Source organism: Microtus ochrogaster, unplaced genomic scaffold (assembly GCF_000317375.1).
Source record: "Microtus ochrogaster isolate Prairie Vole_2 unplaced genomic scaffold, MicOch1.0 UNK119, whole genome shotgun sequence".
NCBI lineage: Eukaryota > Metazoa > Chordata > Mammalia > Rodentia > Cricetidae > Microtus > Microtus ochrogaster.
The window spans coordinates 709,494-727,060 of NW_004949217.1; the positions used below are offsets into that span (position 1 = coordinate 709,494).

At 38.9% G+C, this 17,567-nt stretch overlaps 1 pseudogene; it reads left to right on the plus strand.

Annotated features, from left to right (window-relative positions):
* Positions 1-17,567, plus strand: part of LOC106144457 — a 19,993-nt pseudogene extending 2,426 nt beyond the window's left edge.

Consider the following 17,567-nt stretch of genomic DNA (forward strand, 5'->3'; position numbering starts at 1 on the left):
ATAGAACCTTCATCTGGTGATGGATGGAGATAGAGACAGAGACCCACACTGGAGCACTGGACTGAGCTCCCAAGGTCCCAATGAGAAGCAGAAGGAGGGAGAACAGGAGCAAAGAAGTCGGGACCACGAGGGGTGCACCCACCCACTGAGACAGTGGGGCTGATCTATTGGGAACTCACCAAGGCCTACTAGATTCATTTTGATTATGACAAGTTGCAAACGCCAGACAATTTTTCTAAGAATATAAAATCAATTGTGTGAGTTATTTGTTAATTACATAAGAAACAATCTTCATTAGAGATTAACAAGCTATTGCTATAAGCCCTGGAGGCACACCACTGACCAGGCCCTTCTATTGAGGACCTCCAACTGCCAGGTTCTACCCACAGAATACTCTAACTGCCCTAATGACTGGACCCTGCCCCTGCCTACAGAGTAAAAAGCCCTAGTTCTGGACTTGAAACCCCACGAATCCCAGCCAGGGAAAGCTTCACCCTGAAAAGTTCCACCCACCTTCCATAAAACATTCTGTGTACGCTCTGCCTTCTGCTCAGGTCTTTGCTGTTTCCCACCTGAGCAGAGGCAACTACCCTCCTGGTTTTCTCCCTTTCCTATAAATCTCATGAGCTTTGTTGTGCAGTGTGACTTTATGGTCTTCCTTGACTCCCAACTACCAGGATACTTTCCATCTGAACTGTAACACTTGATATTTGGTGCTGAAACCTGGGACAGGCTCTCCTACTGCCTGTGTTTCCCCTCTAAACTGCACTGGAGCTAATCTGCACTGGGGTTGCCCTATCCCTCATCTTCAGTTCATCTGCAACTGACTCTCCTGCCAGCTCACTGGTCACTGAGCACCCTGTCCACCAGCAGCAATTAGGTGAATTTCCTCTTATGTCATTGTAAACATTTCCCTGAGTCTGAGGAAGTGACTGTGTGTCTGAAACCCCTCCAGTATTCCTGGAGGTAGAGTAACCCCAAGCCATAGTCTTTAAGGCTATGACTGGCCTTCTTCATCTGACCCCATCCCCCATACATTGTAGCTGCAATTATGCAGTTTCCTTGGGCCCAACTGGGCTATTGTGTCCCTTATTGCCCTTTTTTCCAACCTTCCCTTTGGAGATTCCTGCAATCCCAAAGCTGCTCTAGGTCCACGTGGCTTTTGTGATTCCATTCTCCAACCTTTTTCTGTAGATCAATCTGCCCCCTAGGGTTTTTGTCCTCTCCCTGTGGCATCTACAAGGACCCTGGTACCAGGCTCTGATTCTCTCATTCAGCTTAGACAGGCTCAGCCCCTGATCCCTGTTGAGTGTAGCGATGACCCCTGAATGATTTGGCCTTTGTTCAGTCCTCCCTCAGTGCTATAAACTCCTGTGACCACAGGCTGCAATGACATTTTCTTCCCCCTCTCTCATCCATGGGAATGTCTTCCATACTCTCTCATTCTTCCTTGGATGTCTTTTATGAAACCTCTAGCCTCTCCATCTGCCCCCAACCTGAAGAACCCTAAATTTATTAACTTTTGCAATAGAATTTTTCCTCAATACACTTAGATGATCAATACAAGGATCGGCCTAATGGTACCCTAGATCCTACTATTATTCAGGACCTTTACAAAGACTCTCAGCAATTGGAGAAATGGAAAAGGATTCCCCATCCCTTATTTCCCTTTTCAAGTCATGTTTGATTTTGTTTGGTCCCCCCATGGTTGAATATTCTGTGTTTTAAGTTGCCAGTTGATGGATCAATAATTTTGCTGCGAAGTGGGAGCCAGGAACTGGACATAGCAAGAGGGAGAGAAAACAAAGGAACAGACCAGTTGTAAAGTGCACTTTTCACAGGCTGGTGCATCTCTCTGCGTCTTCCTGCAATGCTGGCACTCTGTCTATAGGCAGAGCTCAAAATTTTCCTATTGCTGTCTTTGTTCTCAGCTTATAAATTCAATTTTACAGGGATTTAATTGTCTTTTAGATGTCATGAGAGGCATTAGACTGCTTTATGCTGCCTCACTTCAATTAAAAGCTGGCTCTGGAGTTGGGGTTGTGGCTCCATCTCCTCTAGACCCAAGCATGCCTCTTAAAAGTTTCCTCCAAAGTCTCTGTCCCATATAAGGCAAGCCACCTGACCATGTGAGATAAAGGAGAGAAAAAAAGGGGGGGATAGAATATTGCCAGTGGGGATTATTGCTACTCATATGCTTGGTTTTGGTTTCACTTAGCCACACCCCAGCCAAACCCACCAGAAACCACTCCCCTGCCATCAGGAACTCCTGAGGGTCTCATGCTCAGAGCTGCTGCAAACACAGGAAAACAAGTTGTTTTGCTCAGAGCAGCTGCAAGCATAATAAGCTGTTTACAGGAAATTCAGGGTCTGGGTTCACAGCCCCCAACACACCCTAACAGAGAAAAAAAAAAAAAGCTATGGACTTGAAATCCCACCAGTCCTCACCCTGGAAACCTTCAGATAGGTTGGGGAACACGGGGTACAGTAAACTCCAGAGATCTTCCTATCTCTACCCTCAACCTCCAGTAACTGCTAAGGTTACTGGAACACAAGGAACCCTTTGACTTTTTATGCGAGGGAGTACTGGGTCTGAACTCAGGTCCTCATGCTTGCTAAGGAAATAAGGAAATGCTTTTTTTCCACCCACTGAGCAACCTTTTTTCAAACCTTCTACTGGTAGGCATACCATAAAAACTCCTAAGAACTATATACAACATTGTTTTGATATTGACATATAACTATTCTCTGATTTAGTAAACTAGAAAAACTATATATATATATATATATATGTATATATATATATATATATAATTTCATTTTATATTCCAACCATAGTTCTCCCGTCCCCCCATCTTCCCCCCAGTCCACACGGGAGAGATAGTTGTGTAGCTTGGTGTATCTCAGGGGTCCCTGGTGGGCCCGAGATTGATAGCTGATGCATGAGCTAGCTTTTTGAAGCCCATTCCCTATGGTGGGATGTCCTGCTCAGACTTGATGCAGAGGGGGAGAGGCTTGGTCCTGACCCACTTAGCAATCTTGCAAATCCTGTAGGTGAACATTTTTAACTCCAAATCTTCTTTTCAACAGTTATCAGATATTTTGGGCAAAAATAACCAAGATTTTTTTTTTTTTTTAAAGAAAAGACTAGATTGCAACATCACCAGAGTCTCAATCTGGACTCTTCCTGTGCTCCCTGGTCTTTGGGATCTCCATTAAAAGAATTTAGAGAGGACACACAGAACAAAGTAGAGAAGATAGGCTGAGTTCAAATGGGATAAAAGTAGAACACACTTGGTGTAATAGAGGATAATGGCCACACATGTTAATAGCTTATGGCCACAGGGATGTTTTCTGTCCTGGTGATTAACAGGCCCATTGGAATTGACTTTAATGCGAGAGGTTAATAGTATAGCCTTGCTGTAACTAGACACCCTTTAGCAAACAGTGACCTGATAAGGTTTAAATCCTTATCTATTAATGACTCTCCTAAAAGTTTAGAATGTCTGGCCACTTTGGGGCCAGAGTTGCAACTCAGTTCTTATTCTTTTGACTCTTAACCAGAGCTCTTAGTTCTCAGTTTGACAAGCTACATATCTTGAAAGAGGGGTTGATCTCCAATAACTTCCAAACTTACATATATAACTAGATACTTAAAAATATTAGTTCTATTAATGCATTAGATATTAATTAAGAAACTGCAAAGTGTAATATATTATTTAGGCAATTGAGAGCAAAAATTATACAAAGCAAAGCAAGATCCACCCCACTTACTTCTTGAGTCTTCTAGTGTATAAGCTCACCTGAATGCTCATTTAGTTGACTGCTGCATGAGCATAGGGTCTTGGCCAAGACAAGAGTAGACCTACTTCTTATATACAGTGACAATTTTCCCAGCATTAAGTCTCCAGGCTGTACTCTCTTTGGAGAAATGGATCTTAGGCCCTTCTTCATGTTTTAGCAAAATGCGTTACTATTTTTCACACAGTCACTGCAGCTTTAAGTCCCTGAAGCGATGTTTTCTGGTGATATTTCACAATGCTTTAAAAGATGCTTTGATTGAATAACCTTTCTTAGTCAGACCGAAACATACAATTCAGATTATGACTACTTCCAGTCAAAATAAGGCTAGTCTAGATAAAATTTAATGCAGTAGTTGAGAAATATGGGATGGGTAGCAAGATCCCCAAACATAGTAGAAATTTTATTATATTGATTTTAACACCTAGTTTGAATGTTAAACATGTTTATTTGTACATAATATAAGCTACCAGCTGTCTTGATTTAAGATAATTGTGGATTTAATAAATAACTGTACTATCTAAAATATGTTTTTAACAAATATTGACAACATTCAAACCTTCTACTGGTAGGCATACCATAAAAACTCCTAAGAACTATATACAACATTGTTTTGATATTCACATATAACTATTCTCTGATTTAGTAAACTGGAAAAAAATTGTCTACTAATTTATAAAGCCTTATACCTAATAGTAGCTAAAATCTTAAATGATTATAAATAGAAGCATAAATAATCTTTAAAAGCATGTTGTCATTACAATGCATGTTGTAAAATTATACATAGTTCCTTTACATTTATTTATCTTACAAAAACATTAACTCATTCAAGTTTAGATTAACATGATGGTTTTTTTTTTTCCTGAGACAGGGTTTCTCTGTGGTTTTGGAGTCTGTCCCGGTACTAGCTCTTGTAGACCAGGCTGGTATCGAACTCACAGAGATCCGCCTGCCTCTGCCTCTTGAGTGCTGGGATTAAAGGCGTGCGCCACCACCGCCTGGCTTAACATGATGTTTTTGAAAGTTATTGTGGGGCTGTGGGATCTATCTGCCTATCTTTGTTCCTGAAAATAAGTAAGTGAGAAAAGATTACACTCAGGGGTGAGTGAGAAAACAAAAACTGAAGTTAAGATGGTAAAGAAAACTCATGACAAATATGACATTAGGAGATTATTTAACTGTACCTTCTTACTTGGTATTTTTTCTACCTTGAGAAATTTACTAAGGAATAATGTTCTCTACCCCTGGTGGGTAATTCTGTTGGAGATTCTCTAATGAATGTTTCTTGCATATTAGCAATGATATATGTCAAGACTCATCAAAGTATTTTCAAAATGATTCACCCTTTCAGCTGTCAGTCATCTTAGAGGAAGATTCAAGGTGAAAATAATTGTTCATTAGATTTAAGGCATGAGAACTTAGAAAATGAAATTTCAAGGACATTCTTTTTTAAATAATCTATGACCCCTGTAACAGGAAGTTGAACAGACAAATATGTAAGACTACCACCCAGTAAGCATAATTAAGTTATAAAATCTGGGAGTAGCCCTGTCTAGTTTCGAATTCCAACCATTTCTTTAAAAACTGTGTGTGTGGGGCTGGAGAGATGGCTCAGTGGTTTAGAGCATTGCCTGCTCTTCCCAATTCCCGGCAACCACATGGTGGCTCACAACCATCTGTAATGAGGTCTGCTGCCCTCTTGTGGCCTGCAGACATACACACAGACAGAATATTGTATACATAATAATAAATAAATAAATATTTTTTAAAAACTGTGTGTTTGTGTGTGTATGTATATATATGCTATCTTAAGTACAAAATATAATTCTTATCACATGAGACATGAGGTTGTGAGATCCACATCTTTATTGAAAACATTGTTGCCACACTCACCTGAGACTGGCATAGGTGGGAAGGTGACAACATGATAAGGGAAGTGAGATAACTGGGCTAGCTGACTACTAGTGACCCATAGAACCTTGTTAAACATGTAAGCATTCATGGGTTACATGGGGTCACATGGAATAAAGAAAAAATATCTGAATACCTTTTGAAAGCTGTACCTGGTAGTATCTGCTAGTATTCTTGGCACTGCAAAGGTTTAAACAGAAATATTGTGAGTTTGAAGTCAGCCTAGGTCACATACATTGAGTCCTTGTCTCAAAAAATCTAAAGGAAAAAATAGAGAATTGTTGAAGTCATACAGAGTAAAATTTCAAATAATTGTCTGAAGAAACATTAGCCCAGAGGAGATATAATTATACAAAGTCACTGGAGATTCAGACAAAAAGATGATTTATAGTGTTAGAATCTTATAAAATGTTTATTTTATTGTTAATTAATATATTTGTAAATCAACACTAAAACAGAAATGTACATCTTTATGGAGTAACATGTAAAGTTTTAATATATCACTATATTATATATAATATATAGAATGTTAAATCAGCTTAAACACGTCCTGTTTATTTCTCTTCTTATGATAAATCATGCAAAATCCTTTCTTCTAACTCTTTTGAAATGTGGAGTATATTCCTGTTATACTGTGCCTATAAGAATGGTACAACAAAATATTTACTTTTGGGAACTCTAACCTGATGCCCCCTGGTCTATCTTTTCCAAACTCTAATAGTCACTTTCTATTTTCAGTTAGTATTTTGAAAAGCATTAATAGATGAGATTGCTTGATGTTGTGTAACAATTTATACCAAGATTGAAACATAACATTCTGCAGAGACACTCCTTAAGTAGGAATGTAAACAAATGTAATCAACTCAAAAGAGCCTCAGGAAGTCCCTGAAACAGACCAGATTCTCTATGTTCCTCTGTCCCAGAGTGAACAAGCTTCAAAGACTCTCAGATAAGTCAAACTCCAAAGAAGATTTGGAGGTCAGACCCAGCCAGAGTGCCTAAAAGAGGTTTAGGTCAGAGTTAACGTGGAAAGGACCCTCTACAGCCTGTTGAACTGCTAGCAGGCTGTATAGTCGGCTCTATCTAGGTTTCCACCTTTTATGAGTTAGCACTCCTGCTTGGAGTGAGATTTGATGATCAGCTATCTGAGTTTTTTCAACACCTGCAAATAACCCCTTACCCATAATCCTGTAAGTACCCAACAAAATTCATGGGTTCACCAAATTGGGCTTTAGTGGTATCCATACTTTGTAATGGGGTCCCTATCTGGGATATGAAATAGCTAAAGTAATTCAATCTTGTCCTGACTCTCATTTTGTGTCTGCTGCATACTTTGCAGTTTTTCCTACCCTGAATGGCTACACCTGCCTTAGCAATGCTTTTGGGACTGGTCATGATCCTGAATTAACCAGAATGTTGGTGCAAGCTAAAACCCAAAACTAAAATAATTACAAGAAACTGTAAATCAGAAGTAATTGTCTTATGGTGTCTGGGGGAAAAATGTCATTAAGCTCTGCAAAACTACAGATTTTGCTTCAATCCCCTCCCCCACTCCACCCCCCCCCCCATTACTGATATAACTATGGTTTTGTCTTTTAAAATGTTGTATGTCTGAGCTTCAACACCAAGAGACTTGGAGCCATGAGCCTGCTCTTGATTGCTGGATAATAGAAGGACTTACATATCTTTAACTGGTTCAATTAGTGCGACTGTCAATAACTACCTTACATGGATGGTTTCAAGTAGATGTGTGTGGTGAGTCTCCACAGGAAAAGTCTCATCACACAACACAAAGTATTTGTCTTTCTGTGATGGCTTAATTCTAATGATTTCCCATTTCATCCATGTTTTTGCACTCACTTTATGGCTTAGTAGTATTCCATTTAGTATATGTAGAACATTTCCTTGATCTTTTCATCAGGGACAGGTACATGCCTCCATTCTTGACCACTGTAAATGCTGCTACAGTAAACATGGGAGTGCAGATATCATGTTAATACATTGATTTCATTTTAGATATCCTAAGGTGGAATTGCTTTATCATTGGTAGTTCTTCTATTTGAAAATTTTCATAAAATTTTTAGAGGAATCTTAAATTTAAAATATACTTCTATGATAAAATTTCCATTAGCTGAATTCACATTACTCATTGCACTGCATGACACTAAATGACTGTGCTGTATACAGGGCATATGTATCAAGTGAACTTGAAAGGAATTAGAGAAATGGATGACCAAATATTTAGCTTAAGCTTCTAAAATTAGTAAATTGAAACAATTGTACACTGCTACAACTATTTTTACAAATTTTAGAACAATTTATTTTTGCTGGCAAGGGTCATTGCCTTTTACTGTTTTCCTAATTTATTTTTAAACTAATTAAAGAAAAATCACAGAAATTATATGGATTAGTGGAGTACTGTGTTTTTCCTATATGTATATGCAGTGTGGTGCTTAAATGAGGTTAAATGTTTCTACACTCTCAAGTATTACTAATGGCTTTTTTGATGAAAACTGGCCAAGCACTTCCGTGTGAATTTTTCTTGGGGAGACAAACAAAGTCATTTTCTCCAAACAGAAAACCAATAAAAGATTAAAGAAATTATTCAATTCAAGTCTTGGGAAACCGATGCATTTAATTAGTGTTATTTACATGACCATGGACAACTTAAGTGGCAACATCATTGGAGAAATGTCATATTGGTGAATACTCCAATTGTCATCAGAAAGTCTTCATCCAGTAACTGACAGAAACAGATGCAGAGACCCACAGCCAAACATTGGGCCGAGCTCTGGGCTTTATCTAGTCATAAAAAGTATTTTTAAAGTTAAATTTATAAGTCCACACAGTTCAAAAGATGAATTAAAAAGTAAATATGAGTATAATAACTTTAAATATTACTATAATTAAAGGTTTTACTACTGTCTTACAGTATTATTGTTATTTGTAAATGACCACAATTTTAATATTTGATAAATAAAATTTGTCAAAGCATATCCAGTTCTCTGTAATTGATAGATGAATCAATAATTTCCAAAATGACCTGTAAAATTATGTTATTTGTAGACTCTTTTATAGTGTAGGCATTACATTATATAACAGTTTATATTATTACATGTATATGAGATTAGACATGAACTATAACATTAGGTAATTTATGTTCCAGTCAAAATGAAAATGTATTTTGAGCTGGTTTTTTTTTTTTTTTGGTTTTTTTCGAGACAGGGTTTCTCTGTGGTTTTGGAGCCTGTCCTGGAACTAGCTCTTGTAGACCAGGCTGGTCTCGAACTCACAGAGATCCGCCTGCCTCTGCCTCCCGAGTGCTGGGATTAAAGGCGTGCGCCACCACCGCCCGGCTGAAAATGTATTTTGGACAAGTAGTAAGGACTCCAGGTTTGAAAGGATCCAGAAATATTAAATGTTATTTAAAAACTTTTTTTTACTAGATAGATGTTAATATAGTAATAAGTTAGTAGAGATGATAAAACAACATCATTATTCAAGAGAAGAACTTGTCAGGAAGACACTGAAAGAAATGGAATGAACAAGAATAAGTCGTAAGCGGTTGGTGTTGCACAAGTAAACTGTCCTTCTTTTTCTATGATTTTACCAGTCTAAGAAAACATATTCAACATTTACCCCTATTGGATGCCAGGCCTAATTAATTTATTCTTTAATAAATAAGTGATTTAATATTTTTCTAAATTTTATTTTACATTTCAACCACAGTTCTCCCTCCCTCTCCTCCTACCACCTGCCCCCTCCCTTCCCTCCCAGTCCACCTCCCATCCACTCCTCCCATAGGGTAAGGCCTCCCACGAGGAATCAACAAAGTCTGACACATTAAGTTAAGACAGGACCAAAGCCCTCCCCCCTGTATTAAGGCTGAGCGTGGCATCCCACCATAGGGAATGGGCTCCAAAAATCAAGCTACTCAATGATCTCCCACATGCAGGCCTAGTTTAGTCCTAATGAGGTGCCACAGCTGGTGGTCCAGAGTTTATGCATTCCCACAAACTTGATTCAGCTGTCTCTGTGGAGATCTCCATCATGATCTTGACATCGGTTACTATATATTCCCCTCTTCCCTCTCTTCAACTTCATTCCTGGAGTTAGGCCTGATGCTTGGTTGTGGATCTGTTCATCTGGTTTCATCAGTTACTGGATGAAGGCCTATGATGTCAGTTAGGTATTCATCAGTCTGATTATAGGGGAAGCCAGTTCAGCCACCCTCCCCACTATCGCTAGGTGTCTTAGGTGGGGTCATCCTTGTGTCTGAATCTCCAGTGACTTTGTATAATTATATCTTCTCTGGGTTAGTGTTGTGGGTTCCTGAGAATTTCCCTATCAGCCATGCTTAATTGATGAAAGCTTGAAGCAGGCGTTTATGTTGCCTGGGCAAGATTGCCATCTAGTGACAGAGAAGTGCAAATGCAGAATATGGTATTTTACAAAGTAAAACAACTAATGACCTGAAAAGGAAGAAATAAGAGGATAAATCAAAACTAGGACCTGAAAAGGAAAGTCATCCACACACAGTAAAAACTCAACAAAGTAGATGAGAGAACTAACGCAGATGAAGAAAAAGTCAGGAAGGAAACAGATTTTCAGGGGGAGAAATACAGAAATGTTGTAGGTAAAATCTCAAATAAAAACAACATTGGAAAGTATCACCACTAGACTCAACAAAGAGTGAGAACAATACTAAGAATGGATCACAAGGTTATGAAATACAATATTCAAATATCAATGTTGGAAGGTGGGATGGCCACAAAATCCAGAAACCTTAATAAATGGTCAAGACACTAAACCTAAACATCTACAGTACAAAAGGGTCTGAGGTAAAACTAAATGCAGAGAGAAACTATTGAGTGAATTATAGTGGAAAATGACACAAATCTAGGATAAGAAATGAATATCCAGGGATGAGGCACTTACAACACAAACAAGCATGACCAGGGTTTTAGTTAGTTTTCTTTTTAGTGCAATAAAAATACCCTGACAAAACCCCAGCTTAATGAGATTGGGAGAGAAGTCTTAGCAGGTAAAATAACTTAATACTCTTTGAAGATGATAGGGCTCAGCTTCCAGCTCCCACGTTGGTGTACTGACTGTAACTCCAGTTCTAGGTGTTCAAACACCATCTTCTAGCCTCCAAAAGTGCATATGGTGCAAATACAGACAAACACACAAATATGGACATAAATAGGAACTTAAAAATAATAAATATAAACGTTGCTTAACAGAGTATTTCTTTTGGCTCAGTTTAAAGAACATCATTTAGAGGAAGTCAAAACTACAGGAACCTGAGGGAGTTGCATCCACAATCAAGAAACAGACTGCAAGGAATATTTGTGCTTAGCTCAGCTTTTCAACAGTCCAGCATACCATACAGGGGATGGTGTCAGCCCCAGCGGGTGGATTCCCCAAGTCAACAAGTCTAATCAAGGAAACCCTACAGGCTTACCCAGAAGCTACTTTAACCAAGGTAATCTCTCACAGGTATACAGGGAAACTGGCCTCCTAGCTTGTACAAATCTTTTCAAGTTGATGATTAACACTAGCCATAATAACCAGAGACTACTCCCTTTTGGGAATATATCAGTCAAGATGTTATAAATAGAAAGGGATAAAATTAAAATATGTAATCAAGCACAAAGTTAGACACTTCAATGACATCAGGTCTCTCAGCTGAAAATTACAAAGCTAGGAAAGACGGAACAGTGCGTTTTAAGTCTTGGCAGTAGATAATTAGCAAGAAATACTGCTATTTTAGCAGAGCTGTATTTTAAAACTGGTGGAAAAATAAGGTCATTTCAAGGAAAGCACAAGCTTGGGCAGTTCATAGCCACCATGCAAGTACTACACAAGATAATAAAGGGATATTCTCACAGACAGAATATTGTATACAAAATAAATCAGTAAATATTTAAAAAAATAAAGGGATATTCTACACAGATAAGAAAAACAGTATGAAGTACAAGAAAGAAGAAATTTCAAAAGAGAAATATATGATCAAAATCATGCTAGGGACATCTAACAAAATTTTATCTATTAGTAAACATCTTTTAACAACAGCATTAAATGTAAGTAGCCTCAAAATTCACCACTTCAGAGACTCATACTGACTGACAGGATTGAAAAACTAAATCAGATTATCTCTTGTCTCCAGAAAACATAGCTCAATGCCAAAAACACCCACAGATTTACAGTTAACAGCTGTCAGTTTGTTAATAAAACGCAATCTATTCTGATGAATATGGTAAGTAGTTTTGAAATCAAATGTTAAGTCATAACAACGCATCAAGCAGGTATAACCATTATAAATTACTAGATGCTGAGATGGTTAATAATGATTGTCAATTTGAGATGATGTGGAGTCATGTAAGAGCAAAACCATAGGGCATTCCTGCTAGGGATTATTTCCGTTAGTTTAACTGAGATAAGAAGACTTAACAGAACAACCAGATAAATACAAATGAGAAAGGAAACTGGCTTAGTTTTAATTTTTAATGTTGTGAAGGGACACCATGACCATGGCAACTCTTATAAAGGAAAACATTTAGTTGGGACTGGTTTACAGTTCAGAATTTAGTCCAGTATTGTCATAGTGAGAAGCATGGTGGCATGCAGGCAGACATGGCTGGTTTACATCTGGATCCACAGGCAGGAGGATGAGACGGTGAGCCACTAGACCTGGCTTGGACTTCTGAAACTTTATTTCCTCAGAATTAAAACAATCTTGTCTAGAGGAAGGTCAGTTTTGATTCAAAAGTTAAAAAAAAAATCTTAGTAAGCTCTAGAACTTACAAAATCACTTAGGATCTTCCCAAAGCTATATAAGCAGTAACAACTGTTAGTGAGAGGAGACTCGAGAAGACTCTTGACCAGTGGGGCTGTGTGCAAGTCACAAAGAGAGCTCTGAGGATGTAGTTTGTGGCCCGCTGGCTGCTCATACTAAGATGGGTTTTTCATTGAGAGAGTAACCTTAAGATCATCCATGCATCTGTCAATCATCAACCAACCAACAAGCTGTAACCGTTGGCTCTTAGTACTGGCTTGCAAGTGTAAGAAAGAACCAAACTGGGGAGTTTTAAACAAAATTTCCATCTTGAAAAGCAGAGGGAAACAAAGTGGTCCCAAGACCACCCTGCCCCCAGACCTTCCTGGGTAACTGACATCAATGACATCCTGGTTGGCAAGCTGAGACATGGGCAAGTCACTGTGCCCCAGTTGAGTAAACCAACCAATGATGGCAAGAAAAGTATACCACAAGCATATGTTCCTAGGAAAGCCCCTAATGTTTGAATCTTGATTGACAGAAAAATGTAACTGTAACTTAGCACAGTTGTGTATTTTGTGTGTAAATACTTGCTGCCATGAATGTTCAGGGATGCGGTCAGTTCCTGAGTCTGTATTGTTGTCCCTCGGACCCCACAGCACAAGTAGTGTGAAGAAAAGCCAGTTTGTCTTCCACTTGGCTATGGTCCTATTCTAGTCTTCACTCATTTACAGGATAGATTTAGCTCTGCTTCAACAACAAAAAAAAATCAAAAATTTTAAGGTGTACTTTAAAGAAATGTGGTACAAAGCTATGGTGGTGTAAACTGTAAATTTTTGCTTAAGTAACTCAAATGACTGTACCAAAAAGTATTTTCTAAAGTCATAAACTTTAGTTTGGCAAGTGTGGTGGCTATTTCTTGCTTGTCAACTTGACTATATCTATAATTAACTAAAACCCCAAAATGGATTGCACACCTGTGGGAGATTTTTGCTTCATTTGAAGTTAGAAGATCTACTCCTAATTGAGATCTTTGAGGTAAGAAGACACACCTTTAATCCAGACATTTTGAGACAGGAAAATCCACCTCTAATGTAGGCCATGCCTTCTGCTAGAAGCCTGTGTATTCTATAGTATATAATACAGTGCATAGGGACATGGAAGAAGGCAGCTTTTGTTCTTTGCCTCATTGCTTTCATCTCACTAGAAAGCCCATTCCTTCAATGGTATTAAAGCCTGCTTCTTTGGGATTCTATCATATACTGAAGACCAGCTGAGATGTCCAGTCTAGAAGACTGAACAATACTGGATTTTTAAACCTTCCGTTTATAGGCAGTCACTGTTGGGTTGCTGGACCACAGACTAAAAGTCATTCTCATAAACCCCGTACGTACACACACACACACACACACACACACACACACACATTCATTTTATGAGTTCTATTACCCTAAAGAACCCTGACTAACACAGATTTTGGCACCAGGGGTGGTTTTAGAGGAATAGAAGTATAAGGAGGAATCTTTTAAGTATCTGGAATAGGCATTTCAATTTGCCAATACCTAATGTTACCAAAGCTTCTCAGTTACTGAAGAAGTACTAAAAGCCCAAGGTGTGAGCTATTTTATGAACTTAAGGAGATGCATGCATTTGGTTATCCTCACCAATTGTCATAGGCAATGGATTTGGTGACTCTGTTTATAAAACTTTTGACAGCTTGTGGAAAAACAAGAAAAATAATGATGCTGGCTGGGTGCTTCTAGTGTCTTTGGATACATTAACACAGGAAAGGAATGAACTCATGATAAAAATTAATCAACTTCTAGCATCTCAAAATGCAGTGAAGAACAACAATGAATTTAGTGATAATATTGATCATTTCCAGATATGCACAAACAGTCTAAAGCTTTCCAAGTGTGCCCTTAAAGAGATCTCTCCAGCAGCCACAGGGGTCAAGTCATGGAAAATCAAACTGAAGCCCTCATTAGAAGCTGACTGAATTACAATGAAAAATTCAAGCCTTATCCTTGGAAGGTGATGGCAGTTAAAGTAAGGACACTAATTGTTAAAGACCAGGATATTGTAACTTGTGATGTGATGTGTGGGAGGACCCAACTGAAGCTGAGAACTCTGAACCCTCCAGTTCTCAAGGGTTTTATCTCCTAAGGAAGTGGTCTTTCTAGCCTCCACAGAGGAAGACCTCACATAGCCACCCCCTGAAATACTGCCCTTTTCACTTTTGACTGAGAAAAATTAATCCTTCATCATCTGTGAAACCAGAAGTAACTTTCTCTGAAGGAAATGCCAGGCAAGACAATATTGATGTCCCTCGGGGTCTACCAATAGTTTTCTCCAGATGTAAATCTCCAGATTTAAGGCAAGGCAGGCTCCTAGGTGGAAGAAGAAAGTGTAGATCAAGAGGGGTGCTATATTACTAAAGAGCTTAATTAGTTTATCAATTCATTCAAACAGAAGTCTAGGGAATATATGTGGAAATGGATTTTAAAAGTGTGTGATAATGGTAGAAAGAAACTAAAACAAGATCAGGATGTATTTTTCTAGAAGAAGAATTTCTTTCTGGGGTCTGCTGGGTTCTGAATTCTGGGAGATCTTAAAAATCACCATGGCTCTCAAGCTAAAGTAGGGATTTATGGAGATTAGGTGATTAATGTAACTTTGGTTGATGTTTGATACAAAGTATGTCCAGTGGGTCCCTGAGCTCATCCTGTGGTTATTTCCCCAGTCTCAGAATGTGTAATTATGATAGAAATACTTAAAAGCTGGAAGAATTATGATATTGGTTCCCTGACCCATGGAGTGAGGAAAAGGCTAAAGGGAAACATGGAGAGTTGCTCCTGCAAAAGAAACTGGTGAATCAAAACCAGCATCGCACCTGTGGGAGGTCTGCAGCAATGAGAGCCACCATCAAGGACTTGAAAGATGCAGCGGTGGTTGTTTCTACCACATCTCCTTTTAACTCTCCTATCTGGTCAGTGCAGAAGATGGATGGACGGTGGAGAATGACAGCTGACTATCAAAACTGCCGTCAGGTAGTCATCCCAACTGTAGGTGCTGCATAAGATGTGATATCTTTACTTGAGAAGATTAATACATATGCATTTCCTGTACTACCAAATGCCCTTTTCTTCAGTACCTGTCATAGCACTACCAGAAGCAATTTGATTTCAGTTGTCAAGGCCTGCGGTATACCTCAAGGATGTATTAACTCTCCAGCCCTATATTATAACTTAGTTACAAAGGAGCTTGCTCATATGTCTTCTCCACAAAATATCTCACTGATGCATTATACTTATGGCACTATGCTGATTGGATCAAATGAGCAGTAGATAGAAATCAAACATGAACTCATTGGTAACACAAATGTACATCAGATGTGAAATAAATCCAAGCAAAATTCACTAACTTTCTGCCTCAGTTAATGGCTTAAGAGTCCAATGGTATGGGATATTCAAAGATATTCCTTCTAAGATCATGGATAGATTCACCTGGTCCTTCCCACCACCAAGACAGAAGCACTACATTTACTTAGATTCTGGAGATGGCACATTCCCTCCTTGAATGTATTACCCCAGCCTATATATCAAATGATTTGGAAAGCTATTAGCTTTGTGTGGTACCTGGAACAGGAGAAGACTCTTTAAGAGGTCCAGGTTTCCGTGTAGGCTGCTTTACCTCTTGGACCACATGTTCCAGTAGATGTAATGGTACTTGTGGTGTCAGTGGCAAATAGGGATGCTATTTGGCATACGTTTGGCAGGCCCCTATAGGTGAATCACAGAAGAGACCTTTGGAAATTTGGAGCAAGGCTCTACCATCATCTGCAGGCAACTATTCTTCGAAAGATAGCTCAGCCTATTATTGGGCCTATTCAGTAGAAACAGAATGTTTGATAATGAGCTACCAAGTCACCATGTAACCTGAGCTACCCATCATGAGCTGGGAGTTTTCTGACCGACCAAGCCATAAAGTAGAACAAGTCCGGCATCAATCTATTATCAAATGGAAGTGATATTTATTATACATGATCAGGCCAAGCAGTTCCTGAGGCACAAGATAGTTAAAATGTTGTCCAAATGCCTATAGTTTCTACTTTAGTTACTGTGGTAGTTTGGATGCATTTGACACCGATAATATCATGGGAAGGGGCACTATTAGGAGGTATGGCTTTGTTGGAGTAGGTGTGGTCTTGATGGAGGAAGTATGTCACTGTTGGGGTGGGCTTAAGGTTTCCTATGTTCAGGATTCAACAGTTGACTTCCTGTTGCCTGCAAGATGTAGGCCTCCCAGCTACTTCTCCAGCACCATGTCTGCTGGCACAACATCATGTTCCCCACCATGAATGCCTGAACTGTAAGCCACAACCTCAATCAAATGTTTTCCTTTATATGAGTTGCTGTGATCATGGTGTCTGTTCACAGCAATAGAAACATTTACAACATAGTTGGTTGCCAAACATGAATCTATAGCCTCATTGGGTGTGCCATATGATCAGTTGACCGAGGAAGAGCAGACTAGGCAATGGTTTACTGATTTATTTATTTATTTATTTATTTATTTTTGTTTTTCGAGACAGGGTTTCTCTGTGGTTTTGGAGCCTGTCCTGGAACTAGCTCTTGTAGACCAGGCTGGTCTCGAACTCAATTACTGATGTTTTTGGACATTATGTAGGCACCACTCAGAGTGGACAGAAGCAGCATTACAAGCTTTATCTGGGATAACCCTGAGAAACACCAGTAAAGGGAAATGTTCACAGTGGGCAGAATTTTAGGTAGTATACTTATTCATGCATGTTGTTTAGAAGGAGAAATGGCCAGAAATGTGACTGTTCACTAATTCTTGGGTTGTAGCCAATCGATTGGCTGGATAAACAGGGACTTGGAAAGAACATCATTAGAAAATTGGTGAGAAAGACATCTGGTGAAGAAGTATGTGGATAGATCTCTCCAAATGGGTGAAGGCTGTGAAGAAACCTGTGTCCTATGTAAATGCTCATCTAAAGCTGGCTTCAGCTGAAGACGTGTTCAATAAAAAAGTCAATTATTTGTTTAAATAA